The 17,507-nt window shown below is 45.1% G+C and overlaps 1 protein-coding gene across 7 annotated transcripts in view; it reads right to left on the bottom strand.

Annotated features, from left to right (window-relative positions):
* The window catches only part of DENND1A (DENN domain containing 1A), a 489,116-nt gene that overhangs the window by 111,238 nt on the left and 360,371 nt on the right, over window positions 1-17,507 (bottom strand). The gene's annotated exons all lie outside the window — the stretch shown is intronic.

Here is a 17,507-nt window from a genome sequence, read left to right as displayed (position 1 = left end):
AAAGCGCAGTGTACATGCCTCTTCAGCTCAGAGTGCAGATGTCCGAGGCAGTCAGGGCTGGCCGCAGTTCTAGCCATGGCATTGGAAGGGTGACCTCAGCAGAGTGCCTTCAGGGCTCCGAGCCCAGGTTCCCGCGAGGGTCCCAGCACTAACACAGGCCAAGAACTCGGCACTGTGCCCGGGCCAGAGCAAGTGCTCAGGAAGCGGCAGCTGCACCGCCATCGCCAGTGTCACCGGACAAGCCCGGGCTGAGGACAAAACAGCTGCGAGGCCAGTGCCGGCCGAGAACAGAAGCAGCCCCAGGGCTGGTGCTCGACTGGCCGCTCACTAGCTCGGGACATTGGGAAAGTCACCTCCTAGTTCCAACGCCCCGTTCCTTCCACTGAGAAATGGGACCCAAAATGAGTTGTTTGCACCTCCTCCCTCACAGTTTGCTGTGTGTGCTCTAGGGGCCTTTGTGAACCCCAGAGCGCCGAGCGACATCAGCGACTGCGTGTTGCAGGGCGAGGCTGGGAAGGGGACGGAAGAGCTACCGCCCAGCCTGGCTGGGAGGCCGGGGGCTGGCTGCAGTCCAGGGTCCCTGGGCTCTCAAAACAAAACCCTGCAGTTATCAGCGCCTCGTGACTTGAGGGTCTCCACTTCGCTTGTATGTGGAAGCTGTGTGCGGTCAATCACACGGGAAACCAAAATCAGAGAGGAAAATGACAAAGGGAGAGAGAGAGAAGAGTATAGAGGATCGAGTAGGTCAAAGTGTTCCTGGAAAATAAAAGCTCCAAACAAGAACCAGCAGAATGGCAAAAAGGCAAACAGACGATCAAAAGCAGGAGAACAAAATGCAGGCCGGGAAGTCAGTGCCAAAGAATTGATTAGTCAAACATATGAATCTCTCATGCTGAAGCAGAAATATCACAGCCCTGGCTCCTCACTGTGGAGCCCTCTCGTCATAATGGGAGCTATGAAGAGGCCGGGGAATAAAGCAACTTTCATTTTTCCTCTGTGAACACCGAGGGCCAGGCCCCAGGAGGACCTCGCCTTGTGCTGGCTTCGGGGGGGAGCGTGGCCCCTGGCCACGGGAGTGGGGTGCGAGTGAATGGGCTGGCACTTGGCTCACTTCACTTGAAAGCTCAGAGGCCTCTATAGACACAGATCTCGGGCAAGAACAGCATCCTGGGACGTGGACTTACAGATTCAAATGAGGAAAGGTGAGTGTCCTTCTCAGCATCACGGGGACTAGAGTTCCTTCGCTCTTCTTTTCTGTGTCCTTCCTTGCTGCAATGGGCCCCCTGGCTGTTCCAGCAGCCGGCGATGACAGAGTGCCACAGAGCTCAACAAAGCAGGAGCCAGAAACTTACCAGAAGTGATGCAACTGGAAGGCTCCCAAATCTGCAGGGTGGCCCCAGAAAGGGTGTCTATAAATTGGGTTGGCAACAATAAAGAACTGTGGGCAGCCTGGAACAGCGTAAGGAGGAGTCAGTTTGGAGCCAGCGGATGTTGGTTCTAGTACCAGTCTTGCCATTAATGGTTATGTGATCTTGGCCAAATTACCTCATCTCTCCGAGTCTCAGCTTCCTAAACTGGAAAACACACACCGTAAGGGGTGCTGTGAGGGTTAAGTTAAATGAGATGGGAAGATGCCTGGCAGTGGGTCTGCCTCACGGCTGTGCAATTGAGAGAATCTGAAGAAGTCATGCTGCCATATTTTAAAACATCTCTGGTATTTCTGGAAACTAGAGAATGAGCTACATAACCTGTGGCTCTTGTCTGAATGGGCTGCAGGAACTTGGATCGTTCAAGTTTATTACTATTGAAATGTCATTCTGAGGTCTGTTTACCTTTTGGCCGTTCTTTTCCAGCACCCTGTGAGTCGGCCCTGGACTGAATTCCGGGTGGAAGAGCTCAGGGCAAGTTTCTCTGTTGACTCCGATTCTCAGTGCAGCCCAGGCCTCCTTGTTGACCCCACAGCCACAATGACAGTCAGCCTGGCACAGGGGAAGGAGCTCAGGCTTTGTGGTCAGCAACTCTGGTTAGAAGTCCAAAGCTACTACTTGCTTGATGTGGTAAAAGCAGTTTCTCTGTACAAATTGTTTGCAGGCGGTACCAGAAATTTCAAGCAGGAAATACGTTTTTTCTTAGGATGCATCCCAATGGACAGGTGAGATCCAACAAAACTGATACAACTAGAAGATTCTCTACAGACCCCAGTGCTACACTGTCATTTTCTCAGTCAAGATCTCTACCTCTTTCCTTGGTTGCTAGGAAGCCAACTAAGGCCCAGGTCTAAGGATATCAGAGCTGGAAGAGTCTCTGGATTTCATTGAGCCCATCTCTTCCTTTTACTGTTGGAGAAACTGAAGCCCAAAAGGGTTAGGCAATTTGCCCCCAGGTTATACAAGGAACTGGAAGTACTGCTTGGGGTTGGTGCTGCCCTGATCTGCCTCTAAAGTCAACATACAGAGACTTGCCCTTGACCACTGGTAAGAAGGGGCTAGCTGGCTGCTTCATGGACAGGAAGGGCTGGTCCATACAGCTGGGCTTACTGCAGCCTGGAAGGCAAATGACTGTGCAGAATAGTGACACACAGGGGCGCCTGGGTAGCGCAGTCGTTAGGCGGCTGCCTTCGGCTCAGGGCGTGATCCTGGCGTTCCAGGATCAAGTCCCACATCGGGCTCCTCCGCTGGGAGCCTGCTTCTTCCTCTCCCACTCCCCCTGCTTGTGTTCCCTCTCTCGCTGGCTGTCTCTCTCTGTCAAAATAAAGAAATAAATAAATCTTAAAAAAAAAAAAAAAAAAGAATAGTGACACACAGCCCTGCTAATGATTTCCTGCACTGCCCACTAGGGTGTCTGCTTGACATGTATCTTAGATGAGAACTCAAAACCTTCCTCACTTCCTCACTGCAGCCTTGCCCAATACTTATCCCCAAAGCCTCTATTCTCTAGCATGGAAAAGATAGGAAGGAAACAGCTGGGGACAAATAGAAGCTATATACATAGTACTCAAGGAACTAAATATCAACAATCGTTTTGAGAATTCTCAGTCTGAAAAAAATATTTGTAATCTATATCATAAACAAAGGGGGTATTAACCTGAAACATAAAAAAAATCCTAAAAATCAAGAAAAAGAATACCCAATAGAAAAATGGACAAGGGAATCATATAGTTTACATAACAAGAGCCACAAATTACCCTTACATGTAAGAAAAGATATTTAATCTAACTTGCAGTAATAGAGATTTTTATAAAATTTCACTGAGATATCCCTTCTCACCCATCAGATTGGAAATAACCCATAAATTTAGCAACACACTCTATTGATAAAGCCATGGGATAACAGGACAGGAATGAAAAATGATACAACTCCTATGGAGGGGAATTTGGCAACGTCCAGCAACATTTCATGACCCAGCAATCTGACCTACAAGACCTATCCCAAAGATATACTTAGGAAAACAGAAAATGATTATATGATTAAAGTTATTTGTCATGACATTACTTCTAATAGCAAAAGTCTAAGAACATCAACATAGGGGCGCCTGGGTGGCTCAGTTGTTAGGCATCTGCCTTTGGCTGAGGTCATGATCTCAGGGTCCTGGGATCGAGCCCTGCGTTGGGCTCCCTGCTCGGCGGGGAGCCTGCTTCTCCCTCTCCCACTCCTGCTTGTGTTGCCTTTTTCCCTGTCTCTCTCTGTCAAATGAGTAGATAAAATCTTAAAAAAAAAAAAAAAATCAACATAGTACTGGTTGCAAAAACTGTGACATCCATACTATGCTGTAATGCGCAGCTGTGAAAAATGATAAAGATTTCTCTACACTGTTCTAGACTGATTTCCAGGATAGATTAAGTGAAAAAAAGTAAGATATACAACAATGAATGTAGCAGTTACCTTCCTTTTTCTTTCTTTCTTTTTTTTTTAAAGTAATGGAGAGGCATTAGGAGGGAGGTAAGAACTGAGGTAGAGGGTTTCTCCAAATGAACCTTGCTATATTATATTTAAAATCATGCATGTAAAGAGTTCACAAGATCAAAAAAAAATTAAATTTTAAATAATTCCTAAAAATTGAGAAGATACTGAAACAGATGAACCTAATTATATATTTCATTGGTGACATATCCACTTGAAGAAAAGAATTTTTGCAATAAACCCTAAAGACAGTATTCTAACTATTTATGCTCAGGGGTATTCTTTAAGGACAATAAGAACAACAATAAAGGGGTGGCTGGGTGGCTCAGGTCATGATCCTGGGGCCCATGTAGGGCTCCCTGCTCAGAAGAGAGTCTGCTTCTCCCTCTCCCTCTGCGCCCCCCCCCCGCTCTTCTCTCTCTCTCACTCATTCTCTTTCAAATAAACAAAAATCTTAAAAAAAAAAAAAAAACAACACTGGGGCGCCTGGTTGGCACAGCGGTTAAGCGTCTGCCTTCGGCTCAGGGCGTGATCCCAGCGTTATGGGATCGAGCCCCACATCAGGCTCCTCCGCTATGAGCCTGCTTCTTCCTCTCCCACTCCCCCTGCTTGTGTTCCCTCTCTCGCTGGCTGTCTCTCTCTCTGTCAAATAAATAAATAAAATCTTAAAAAAAAATAAAAAAAATAAACATAATTTGAGAATTACTGGCAGCAATAAAGTTGATTTTTAAATTTAAAAACAGGGGCGCCTGGGTGGCTCAGTCGTTAAGCATCTGCCTTCAGCTCAGGTCATGATCCCAGGGGGTCCTAGGATAGAGCCCCGCATCAGGCTCCCTGCTCAGCGGGAAACCTGCTTCTCCCTCTCCCACTCCCCCTGTTTGTGTTCCCTCTCTCGCTGTCTCTCTCTTTCTATCAAATAAATAAAATCTTTAAAAAAAAGATTATGTATATATTGTATGATAAAATAATTATATCCATTAACATTTTTAGGAACCAAGAATTTCAAGATAGAATAAATGCAGAAGTATAAAATCAAGAAAGTATAAATTCTGAAATTTTAAATTTGAAGAGAAAATAGCAATATGAATTAATTCATTATTGTTCTTTTTCTTTTTTTAAAAAAAGACATTTGAATTCTGTCCACTGAAAATCTCTATAAGTAATAAGAGACCAGTAGCAATGACCACTGCCTGTATTCAGAAAATGGTCTCTAAAGACCATTTCTTACTGAAAGGAACCAGGGCTCGTTGAAAGGCTGATTCCAGATCTGGGGTAGGAAATGTACAAAATGAACTGGAAGCCTCTTGTCATTCTGGAATATATGAGTTAACGATCAGATAATCTACATTGCGGGACATTCTATAAGACAACTGGCCTGAACTCTTAAAAAATGTCAGTGTCATGAAAGACCAAACCAAAACAAGAAGCAAGGGGGTTGTTCTAGATTAAAGGTTATTTAAGAGATAATAACAACCAAATGCAATGTGTCATCCTTGATCTGAGGTCAGGTATTTTGAAAAAGGCAATTATAACGATTTTGGAACCAGGGCACCTGTGTGGCTCAGTGGGTTGAGCGTCTAACTCTTGGTTTCAGTTCAGGTTATGATCTCAGGGTCGTGAGATGTGAGATCAAGCCTGGAGTAGGGCTCCACACTCCTCGGGGAGTCTGCTTGATATTCTCTCTCTTCCTCCTCTGCCCCTTCCCCTGCTTGCATGTGCTCTCTTTTAGTAAATAAATTAAAAAAAAAAAGATTGGAACGAACTTGAAAACTGAATATACATGGTAAGTTAGACAATATTATTGTATCAATGTCAAACTTCTTGAGAGTGATGGTGGCTTTTTTGGTTATGGTAGAGAATGCTCCGATTCTTAGGAGACTGAGGCTACAATATTTAGGAACGAAGGGTCATGATACCTGCAACTTTCAAGTTGGTTCAGCAAACAGAACAAATGCAGTGTGTATACATATTTAGAGAGACAATGCAAATGTATAGAACATTAATTGTCAATGAACTTAGGTGAATGGGTGCTCATTGTATTGTTCTTGCAACTTTTCCATAGGTTTGAATTTTTTTAAATAAAAAAGTTGAACAAAAAAGAAAATGTTAAATTCTTATTTTTAAAAGATGCTTACTAGCTTAAGGGTAAAATGAAATACTTGGATTTGCCTTAAAAGACTTCAGGAAAAAAAATATGGAGAGGGTGGGATAAGAAATAAAGAATGTTGACGGTAGAAGCTGTGTGATGGAGAGGTAGGGGATCTGTACTCTGCACTTTTGTGTATATTTGGAAATCCTTGTAATAAAAAGAATAAAATAAAGTCCTGGTTCAGAAAAAGTTATTTGCTATGAATGTGTAAGCCTTTTATTATCCAAAACATATAAAGAGCTCATGTAACTAAAAACAAAAAACACAGAGAGCCCAGAAGGTAAATGGGCAAAAGACACAACACAAAAATAAATACCTGGCTCATAAACATGAAAAGTTCAATGTCACTGGTAATCAAAGAAACGAAAATTAAGACAGAATTTTTTTCACATATTAAATGAACAAAGATAAAAAATAAAGACTCCTGGGGCGCCTGGGTGGCTCAGTCGTTAAGTGTCTGCCTTCGGCTCAGGGCGTGATCCTGGCGTTCCGGGATCGAGCCCCACATCAGGCTCCTCCACTAGGAGCCTGCTTCTTCCTCTCCCACTCCCCCTGCTTGTGTTCCCTCTCTCACTGGCTGTCTCTCTCTGTCTAATAAATAAATAAATCTTAAAAAAAAATAAAGACTCCTAGTTATAGCCCAGGGTGACAGTAAATGGAATGTAGATAAGAATGGACAACAGTACAACATTTATGAAAAGTCATTTGGTAAGTACACCAAGAACCTTAAAAATATGCATATCTTGGGGCACCTGGGTGGTTTATTCGGTTAAGCGTCTGCCTTCGGCTCAAGTCATGATCCTGGGGTTCCGGGATGGAACTCTGTGTGGGGCTCCCTGCTCAGCAGGGAGTCTGCTTCTCCCTCTGCCTCTCCCCCTGCTCCTGCTCTTTTGTGTTCTCTCTCTCTCAAATAAACAGATAAAATCTTAAAAAAAAATATGTCCATCTTTTAGTCTAATATTGGAATTCCTGGGAATTTAGCTTAAGGAAAAAAACTCAAATGCCAATGAGTATCTATGTATAAAACTGTTCACGTCAGAAACAACAACAAAACCTTAAATTTTCCTCAGGAGGGGCACAATTAGGTAAACTGTGGCAACACTAATCAAAGGAATTACAGAACTATTTATAAAGACACTATTGTCATGGTGTGAGGAAAATCTGTATGATGAAGGTCACATGAAAAGAGAAGCAACAAATAGTATTGCCTCTATAAGCCCAATTTTGTAAAAAGACACAAAAACATTTGAAAAGATGCACCAAAATTTAATGCTGGTTGCCCCAGGGTAGTGGGAACGTAAGTGACCTTTTCTCATATGCTTCTCCGTCTTTTTAAAATTTCTACAATGAAAACATATACTTTAATAATCCGAAAAAACAATACACATTATTATTTTTCAGATGTTGTCCCAACCTGGACCTTTGCCTTGGTGTAAATTTTTATGATTGCTCCTGTTATTACAACAAGAAGGTAAACTTCACAAGTGACTGGGTAGCCCTGAGTGGCATTAGGGATTCACCTATGTGGGATGGATTTTAACTAGCACAAAGGACCCTGTAAGCAGGAACATTCAAAGGCAATTAGTTGGTAACAATATTATAAATAGAAAAGGAGCCAAATAAATGTTTCCTGGATATCATTAATTTAGTTGTAAAATAGATTCAGAGTTACTCTGATAACCCCATAAAAGAAGGCATTCATTATAAAGACAGCCATGTGCTAAACAAGAAAACGTAGACGCAGAGATGGCTCTGCTGTACACAACGGAGATATTCCCACGGAGACAGTAGTTCTCAAAATAACTCCCTTGAAAACAAAAGCTTCGCCTAGGAAAACAACCCCAGTGCAATACTGATTGAGTGGTCCTGCCTACCTCTCCTGGAATCCAGCTCCTCTCTTCTGGCTTGGTCTGAATGCCACGACCCAGTGCAGGCCACTTCTTGGAACTTTCTTATTTGTAAAGTGGGCATGATAATTTACTTTACAAAAAGAAAATTCTGTCTAAGAGCAGAGAGAAGACTGGACAAGAGAGGCATAGCCCCTGCCAAGTCCTATCAACCCCATCTCCCAAAGAACTTTCCCCTCTGTTCCCACTCTTGCCATGACAGTCCAGGTACCCTCATCTCCTGCCTGGATAATTGCTCTCTGTGCTTCCATGAAGGCCCCTGCCTCCTAGCAGCCAGCGTGATTAAAACAAACAAAACACAAACAAAAAACATAAAATTGATTGTGTTACACCTGTTTGAAAAACCCTCATGGCTTTCCACTGACTTAGAATAAAATCCAAACTTCCTGTGGCCTGAATGACCTGGTGTCATCCAGCCCCGCCGAACTCTCTAACTTCAACGCATGCCACTTGCTTCCTTGCTCACTACATCCTGGGCTCCCCAGTTCCCTTTGTTTCTTCTAAGATGCTGTGTTACCTCCTTCCCTCTGCCTGGAACATTTTGTCCCCTCACCCAGTCTGGCTGGATGAATTCTCATCCTTCGCTTCTCAGGTGAAATGTTAGCTCCAAGAAGAGCTTCCTTGACCACTCCATCTGAAGTAGAAGCATGGCAGGATAACTCAGACGACACATTTCAAATAAAAGGTCTGTCTCCTTGTTTTCTATGCCTATTTTACTGGAATGTAATGTTTCTAGTCCCTACTGTTGGCTGCCTACTCAACCCTCATTCTCTCCTTTCTCTTTCCCAATACAACCCCAACTTGTTCATGCCCCCAACCTCCTCTGTGAGGACAAGTGATTCAGGTCCCATCCCAGAGGCAGGGTGTGGGTCCTCACATCTGAGCCAATCCCATTTCCTTACCAGTGATTGGTTAGGGCATGGGCATGTGACTCAATTCTGGTCAATGACGCATGAGAAGTCACCAGGAAGGGAAGGTCCCTTTCCTGACTTGAAAGATTGTTGTGAGGATGTAATGCATGGAAGTGACATAGTCATCTTGAGACCAAGAAGGAAGCCCGCCTGATGGCATAGCTGACAGGCTGAGGTTAACAGACTCAAGAATAGAAGAATGGGGTTCTTGATATTATCAGCCAATTGCTAAATTAGCCACTCTCTGACCCTCCTTCAATCGATAATAAAGTCTGTATTATTTTAGCCAGACTGCTGTCACCTGCAGCTGAAAGCTTCCTGGTACACTATTCTGTTCCTCCCATCCGGGACAGTGTCTTACACATAGTAGGCTCAATAAAACTTATCTGAATGAATGAATCAGAGTGTTCGTTGTAAAGTATTAAGAAAAAAAAAAAATCTTGCTGCTAAAAGTAGGAGTCGTACCATTTCTAGGAGAAAAGTATTCACAGTTTTTGTCCCCTCCTTTTTGTTACACAAACTACACTAAAAGAAAAAAGGAAAAAAAAAAAAAGAAAAAAATTTTAGACACAATTCCACCATTCTGATGTAGTGCAAAACTGAGCTGTTAAAGTGAAGGTTCTTACTGTAAACACAGACCCGATGCACTGAGGCAGCTGACAGAAATGCAGTTTCCCAAGTGCCTCAGCAAGTCCCCCTGCTCTCCAAAGCGATGCTGTGGCTTTATGGTACTAATGCAGTGTAAGTTTAAAGTAGCTTTACAAACAGCTCAGGAATAGGAGGAAAAATTTCCCATTGGTGATCGAGCTTCCCGGAATATTCACAGGACAAGTTTTAAGTGTATATGGAGCACCCATTTCCAAATAGGCCCCAAGGGAGGCAGCCTAGTGGTTAAAAGGCTTTGCAGTCTGAGCTGGATTTGAATCCTGGCTCTGTCACCCCTAGCTGCTGTGACTCTGGGTAAGTCACTTCCCTTCCCTGAGCCTCGGCTTGTGCATCTATAAAAGGGTAACAATATCAAGTTCATAGACTTTTTGGGTAGTAGTACCATCAGCTGTGGTGGTCATATGGTACTGAGCTTGGTATATTGTTAATCCTCAAAAAAAAGCTATAATTATGGTGAAGTTGTTCCTACAGTAATTCCTAAAAATGTCATGATTCTTTAAAGAAGGGCCTCACATGCTGAAGGACATGGGAGTTAGCAAAATGTCATGTGCCACAGGTCAGGGGAGATCTGGATTCCCAGTGCTGCCAAAAGCTGGCCTCCTTCCTGGGAGCCAGTGTGGCCCAGTGAGAAGGGCACAGGCCTCGGAATCAGTCAGAGTTGGGGTCTAATCACAGCTTGCACTCGATGGCTGTGACCTGGGGTTTGACACTAAATCTCTGCTCTTCGGTTTTTTTGTCTGCAACAGGGATCATGCTACCCCCACCCCCAGCCCAATGTTTCTGTGGACTGAGTAACAGAGTACACGGAGCGTGTCTGGGACAGTGCCTGGCACACAGGAGGGCCACAGTCCGTGCCAACTCCCTTTCTCACTTCTTCCCAATCACGTTCAGGTTAAAACCAGAAGTTCTCACTACACAATGAACTGGGTCCCCTGGCAGGAGGGCACAGGAATGGTACAGCTGCCTTTAAAAAGATGACTAAATTGCTCAACAATGGCAAATACATATAATAAACCTAACCCACAAATGTTTTATTTGGTTTTAAGGCCCTGCTGTGCCTGCATCCCGCAACCCCCTTGAACATGGGGGTCTGCACGGCTCACTCACACAGAGAAAATTGGCAGACCCCTCTCCCCCACTCAGAGCTGCTTCTTGTGCCCTCTGCCCGAGGATGGCAATGTCACAAGAGCAAGGGAGCTGCACAATGCCCAGAGATTTATGAAAATATGCATCTGAAAAAGGGATTGCTGTGCAGAGAGTGGTCGTGTGGGCAGGCCTGGTGCATGGGAGCAATTAGAGCCGGTTTGCAACAACTCAGTGCTGTTCTATTCAATTGCTTAAAGAATTGCCATAGCAACAGCAGCCACACATAGTAAAGTGGCAGCAAGATGGAGCAAACACTTGAAAAAGACTCTCTTGTTAACCCTCCTCCCCTCCCCAAAGCGAATAAAGGGCCATTTTGTTTCTCTAAAATAGTCTTGCAATCAATGTCCACACTTCATGCCAAAGTGGGTGACTAGATGCCTATCTTCTTTTCCTCCTTCTTCTTTCCTCCCTCTTTTTTTTTTTTTTTTTTTGGTCCTGATAATGATAACAGCAGCTACCTTTTAATGAGCTCCTACTATGGCCTGGGCCTTGGACTGATGAAAACTTCCCTTCCTTCCATCAGCTGGCATCTACTGAGTGCCAACTGTATCTGCCCTGGGGACATGAGACGTGCTGGGACACTGTCCCCACCTGCAAGAAGCCTGAAGTCTAGTGAGAGGGAGTCATAAACAAATCTGCTTATGGCAAGGGGCAGCACCTGAGCCAGGTCTTGAGTGAACGTTCAGTGGGCACCCACTGAGACGACTAAGAAACTTCCTTTACCGGGGCGCCTGGGTGGCTCAGTCGTTAAGCGTCTGCCTTCAGCTCAGGGCATGATCCCCGCGTTCTGGGATTGAGCCCCATACCAGGCTCCTCTGCTGGTGGCCTGCTTCTTCCTCTCCCACTCCCCCTGCTTGTGTTCCCTCTCTCGCTGGCTGTCTCTTTTTTCTGTCAAATAAATAAGTAAAATTAAAAAAAAAAAAAAAGAAAAGAAACTTTCTTTTCCTTCAAAAAGCTCACAGTATAACGTGGGGGGGGGGGCGGGGAGGGGAAGAAACATGGAGGTAAAGCATCAATGTGAGGTCACATCTAATTGCTAACATGTGCAGTTAGGAGACCACATCGGTATTTCGTTGACAAAACAAAACAGATTCCAGGACCACACTATAACGCCCTTACTTGTTACAGCAACAGTAGGCTAATCCCCAACTGCGTGCCACATGGTCTGCTCATCCTCACCCTGCCGAGGCCTTCCTCACAAGAACCTCGGGAAGTGGTAGTTCGTATTCCATGTGTATGATAGGATGTGGAACCAAAGCTCAAGGAGGGTATGGCCTGCTTTTAGGATTGTACAGCTAATAAGGTACAGAGTCACAGATGTGAACCCAAGCCATCCTGGGAAAACACTCGTCGTGTTTATCTGGTGTGCTGAATAGATTCAGATGGGGATGTCAACTTGTAGAAAAGTTCACAGCTTGTTCTTGGAATAGTTGAGGTGAAACTGAAAGACACCTCATACCGTTAAATTAACCTACTTCTAATGAAAAGGAGGACTAGTTAAGTGGGGGAAGAAAAAAAAAGAGTGGCAACTAATGACCCAGAGGAAGAGCTCTCATGCCAGAGGTGCTCGGCGGCTCGGCACAAAGGGCTCTGCTCCTCAGCCTGCCTTGTCTTGGGAAGGAGAACTTGATTCCAGGGTCAGATTTTAGAATGAATTTACCTGGAAGTACTTCAGTGTATGGGATACACGAAGAACTGTCTGGGTCTTCTCTTTCGAATCAACCTTGCCGTTAGAATTTGGGGCCAGAAGCTGGAGTCTTTAAGAGGTGATAAAAGCAGGGGCCTGAGACTCCCTAAAAACTAAAGAAACAACAGAGTAGGCCCTTCGTACCTTGCAGAAAGAGCATGGTGATAGAAAGGGTCATCTGAGCATTGACTCTGAATGAAAAAGAGAGAAGGATCCAGTGGCATCTTGGGGATGAAAATGTATGTAAATGGCAGAGTTGACTTGGCAATGAATGGTGTCTTTTCTGTAATTACCCAAGGGGGAAACATTGCTGCTTGCTGATACCTGATAGCGGCCACTTCTGGGGGGTTTCCAACAGAAGGCACAGAGATACTGACAATAGGGCACATACAATATTTGGCACATAAGTAGGCATTCAATAAATGGACTTTGAACAAATAAGCGAACAACATCCTCAACGATGTGCTTCCGCAAAAACAGTAAGTGGATTCTCCAAACTCTTTCAGTGATATCTGTGGGGTTAATGGTCAGGCTTACTTCAGGACTCAAGGCTAGAGTGGATCTAGAAATAAAGGCTGCAAACTCCAATGCCCTCACGGATCCATAGGAATATAAATGAGATGAGTGACAGAGCAGGTGTAAGACAACCGCAAGCAGTGTAAACAGCAGGCACGCCCTGTCTCCATGTCTTCCAGTATTTGAAAGCAATCCCCCTCCACCAAAAAAAGGTTAAAACACCCCTTGACAAACTATCACATATAAGGGCTGGGTTTGTTGAATCTGGCCCACCGGGGAGAGCCAGTTCTGACTTCTGAGAGAGGAACGGATGGACGACACCAGTCTTACCATCAAAAATGCCTCTGCAATTAATGTCTCAGACTGGCCATGGATGGGGGCCCAGCCCTGGAAAGCCAAAGTGGGGAAAGGACAGGGAGGAGTCAGGAACACCTCTAAAGCGCTCTGAAAAGTAGTTATCATTGCTCCATTTTAAAGATGATAATACTGAGACTCAGGAAAGGGGGAGACACGTTCAAGGTCACACTGTGAATGAGCAGCAGAGCCAGGATCTGAAATTAGGCAAGGCTTCCTTCTAAACATGCCTTTTATTTCTATGGGGAGGCTGGGGATGTTGGTGCAGGAACCCAGACCCGCAAAGCAGCCCTCTTCATAGAGAGTTCTCTTGTGGAAAGGGCTCTTGCCCCCACTCTCAGGACCTGCCATTAGGTACAACCTGGCCTGCTGGGTGAAACTGACCCTTGCTGCAGGGAGTGGGAAGATAACTGAAGGAAGGAGCAGAGCAAGAATCCTGGCCTCCCGTTTCAAGGGCATCCCTGATACATGTCCTAACCACCTAAAATCCAAGAGAGAAGACACTATGTGGGAGTTCGCCTCAATCACTTGTGTACTAACGTAGGTGGCAGGCAAATGCCACACGCCAGAGGGCAGAGAGAAGACTGCTTTAACTGGATCCTTCCCTCTCTGATCGATAACTCACTGAACAATGATCATCTGGCATTATGACCTTTCTCAACAGGAGCCACAGGGGAAAAAAATTTAAGAACACACTGCAAACAGCACCAAAGAAGGCAGACCATGGAAAGTCCACTTTCTCTTCACAATTGGGTAAATCCCCCAGCATTAGGTCAAAGAAAATCATAAACCTTCCAGGTTCACTCAGTTAGCACTCTCCACCATTCTCTATTCAAACCTCCATTCTCCCATCTGCTGGGAGTTGGGAGCTGCTGACCCATCCTCTTAGTCCCTAACCACTGCCCGACACACACACACACACACACACACACACACACCCTCCCTGCAACGCCACCCCTCAGGCTTCCTTCCCCAGTGATACTCAGGCAGAAGGGCACAGGGCCTGTCCCCTGCTCCAAGGCCAACCCACTCACCCTGCTTTGCCCAAACCCTTCCATCTCAGGGCCTTTGGTTCTTTCTCATCAGCGTTTCAATGTGCTTGAGTTTCTTACAATGTTAAAACAGCACACACTATAACCCCCCTATTTTCCTTATCCCTGTGAAACCATGTGGCTGTCATCCTTCTTTCTCTCTGCCTCCTACCAGTCAAGCTGCCCAGAGGAGCGGCCCAATTCCACCCAAGGTTCCCAAGACCTTCTTGCAGCTAAAGCCCACAGGAGATTCTCTGTCTTTATCTAATTAACCTCTCTTCAGCGGCTAGACACGCGGAAGCACTCTCATCCCTGGCTTCAGTGTGTTATCCTGGTTTTAACCCCTCTCACTGGATGCACCTTCTCGGGCTCCTTCACTGGTTCCTCTTTCTTTGGTAAATACAGATGTTCTCTGGCTTACGCTCTCTTTACTTCCTACTTGATATACTTTCCCTGGTTAATTACTTATCATCCATATACTGACATCTCTCAAATCTATGTCTCCATCCCACCCCCCTCTCCTGACCTCACGGATTCATATTCAAAGCTGCCTAACTGGGCGTTTCTTGGTCGGATGTCCACGGACACACTCAACCTGAATAAAACTGAACTCATTTTCCTTCCCAAACCACTTCTTCCTTCTTCATCCCAGTGAACGGCTCCCCCTAGTCACAAGGGTCAGTCTTGCTTTACTTTTCTCTCTTCTTCTCCTTCCTTTAGTCACCGAGACCTATGGATTCCACCCTCACATCTCTGAAGCCCACCCACTTCTCGCCATGCCTGTGGTCGCTTCCGCAGGCCACGTCACCCTCCGCTCTCCCCTCACGGTAGCTGCCTGCGGGTGGCCTCTGCCTCCGTGCTTGTCTTCCCGTGAATCATTCGTCTTCGCACACGACTACCACAGCCACCTCCGAAAATGCCTGCGTGCTCGTGTAACTTTCCTGCTTACAAACTCGCCCAGAGCCGCCCCCACTGACATCGGAGTTCATTTTAAGCTTCCCAATTTGGCTTATATGGTCCTCCCTGACCTGACCCAAATCTACCTTTAAATTTCATCCCTGGCCATGCCCTCCCTGTGCCTGGGGCCTGCTCTCCTCCCTCTTCTCCTGGCTACCTCTTACGCCTCAAATCTCAGCCTGGGTATCACTTTCTCTGGGGCACCTTCCCTGAGCCCCAGCTTGTGATCAGGCGCCCCTCCGAAGGTCTCCCATCTCCTCCCCTACTTCCCCTCTCGAGCCCTCATTAAACTGGATTATAATGGCCTATTTGCTTGTCTTTCTCTCCACCGGTCTGTCTCCCTCCTTGTGGCCAACCCAGCACCCAATCTGCTTACTGACACGTAAGAGGGGCCATTTGGGCTTGCAACAATGAATGGATGAGTGAGAGAAATCTCAAAGAAAGATGCATTTGTTAAAGAAAAAAAGTTCAAGCTGCATGAGTGGACAGCCATACAATGGGAGAAAAAAACACCAGATTTGTGGTATGAATCAGCTTCTGTCCTTGACTCTGCAACTGATTGACTTTGTGACCTGGGATTGATTGTTTAATGTCCTGGCATCTCAGTTCCTCATCTGTAACACTGGTGCACTGCTTATGTCTCAGGTCGCTGTGAGTATTAAATGAGATGCCACGTGAAAGCTCCTGCCACCACGCACGGTGCATAACAGGCATCAGAAATGTTTTTTTAAAAAAATTAAGTGAAAAAGTCTAATTATTCAAAAAGAACATTTTGAGGCACATGAGAATAGAGCTGGCTGGTAAGACACATGACCGGCGCTCCATCTGCAATGATGAAAGCAAGCTAAAGGCAGGAGTCACGAACTCAATATCAAAGCTATTCTGTGTAAAGGAGAGGATTCCTCCAAAGACGTTAAATCACAAGAACTAAGTTTCCACACGTTGTTCTCATTACTTTCCTCGCAAGCAGCTGAGAAAGCGAGGCCATTTTTTCCTTGGGCCGTTTCTCTAGTACACTGTCCTTGCAGGAAAGCAGTATTGTTGGTTTCCTCCAGGACCAAGGGGTCACTTGACAGGAACCAAGACTGCAAAGAAATATTTGCCATATTTACTGCTGGAGCCTAATGGTGTGAAAATGTCTCCACCGTGGGCCCCCAAGCCGGAATCCTTGAAGTCATCCTAGCCCACTCCCTTTCTAGCCAGTCCCCCATTTTTGACCGATTGACTTCATCTCTGCTCTCTCTCCTCAGATGTGTTCTCTTTGCTCCATTTCCACAGCTTTAGCGTTCTGGGTTTGGTTTGTCTTTCCAGAACTATTACAACAACCTTCCCACTGGTCTCTGCTGGGGTCTCACCTCCTTCCAACCAGCTTCCTCCATGCATCCAGAAATGTGAACACTCCCTGCTTAAAATCCTCCCCTGATGACAGAAGGGTACACAAACTTCTTGTGAAGCAAAGAATTCCACAAACCGGCCCCTTCTTCTCGACGATGCCCTTCAAAGAGACCCTTATAATCCAGCCACACAGAACAACTTGAGTTTTTTAAAGGGTTAGCTTTGCTGTTCCCTTATTTAAAGTAAGATCCTGCTTTCTGGAAAACTCCTTCAAGACCCATTTCAAGTGAGTATCTCCTCCTTTGGGAAGCGCCCCTAACCTACCCCAGCAGAGCTCACCACACCCTCTTTCACGTCGCTCTTCTCTAGCACTCTCCTTCATCACACTGCATTGCAACAGCTTTTTGTGTTTGTTTTCCTTATGTGTCCGTGAGTTCCCCTGTCAAGTAACAGATGATCAATATATTTTAAATGAATGAGTGACAAAATAATATATGTGTCACCCTCATCTCATCTCTGGCTGTAATGCCCAAGCTGGGTGGTGTGAGCTCCCACAAAATGTTACTGAACTACTTGAGATAAACAATAGATATAATATTACAAAGAAATTATAAGGGACGTGATTTACATAGAAAAAAATTTGTGAGCTTGGACCCTTCCTCCCCCCCCATAGTGATATTCAACACCCAGCACTCTGTGGGTGATTAACAAATGTTGAATAATAACAACAATAGACTCTTTTATATTTATAGAATAACATTGTAAACATTTCATCACTTCCCTGTGGTTGAAAAATTCTAAGTTTAACAACATCTGCCCAATAAAACAAAACCAAAATTCTGCTACTGAGAAGAGACAAGTGGTATACAAACAAACCTTGGTAAACAGTTTATTTAGACAGCCAAAAGAATGGGAAAGATGGAAATTTTGTGCACCATTAAAGACAAAA

Source organism: Ursus americanus, chromosome 18, assembly GCF_024610735.1.
Source record: "Ursus americanus isolate L20-20 chromosome 18, mUrsAme1.1.p, whole genome shotgun sequence".
Lineage (NCBI taxonomy): Eukaryota > Metazoa > Chordata > Mammalia > Carnivora > Ursidae > Ursus > Ursus americanus.
This window is presented reverse-complemented; position numbering and strand designations above follow the sequence as displayed.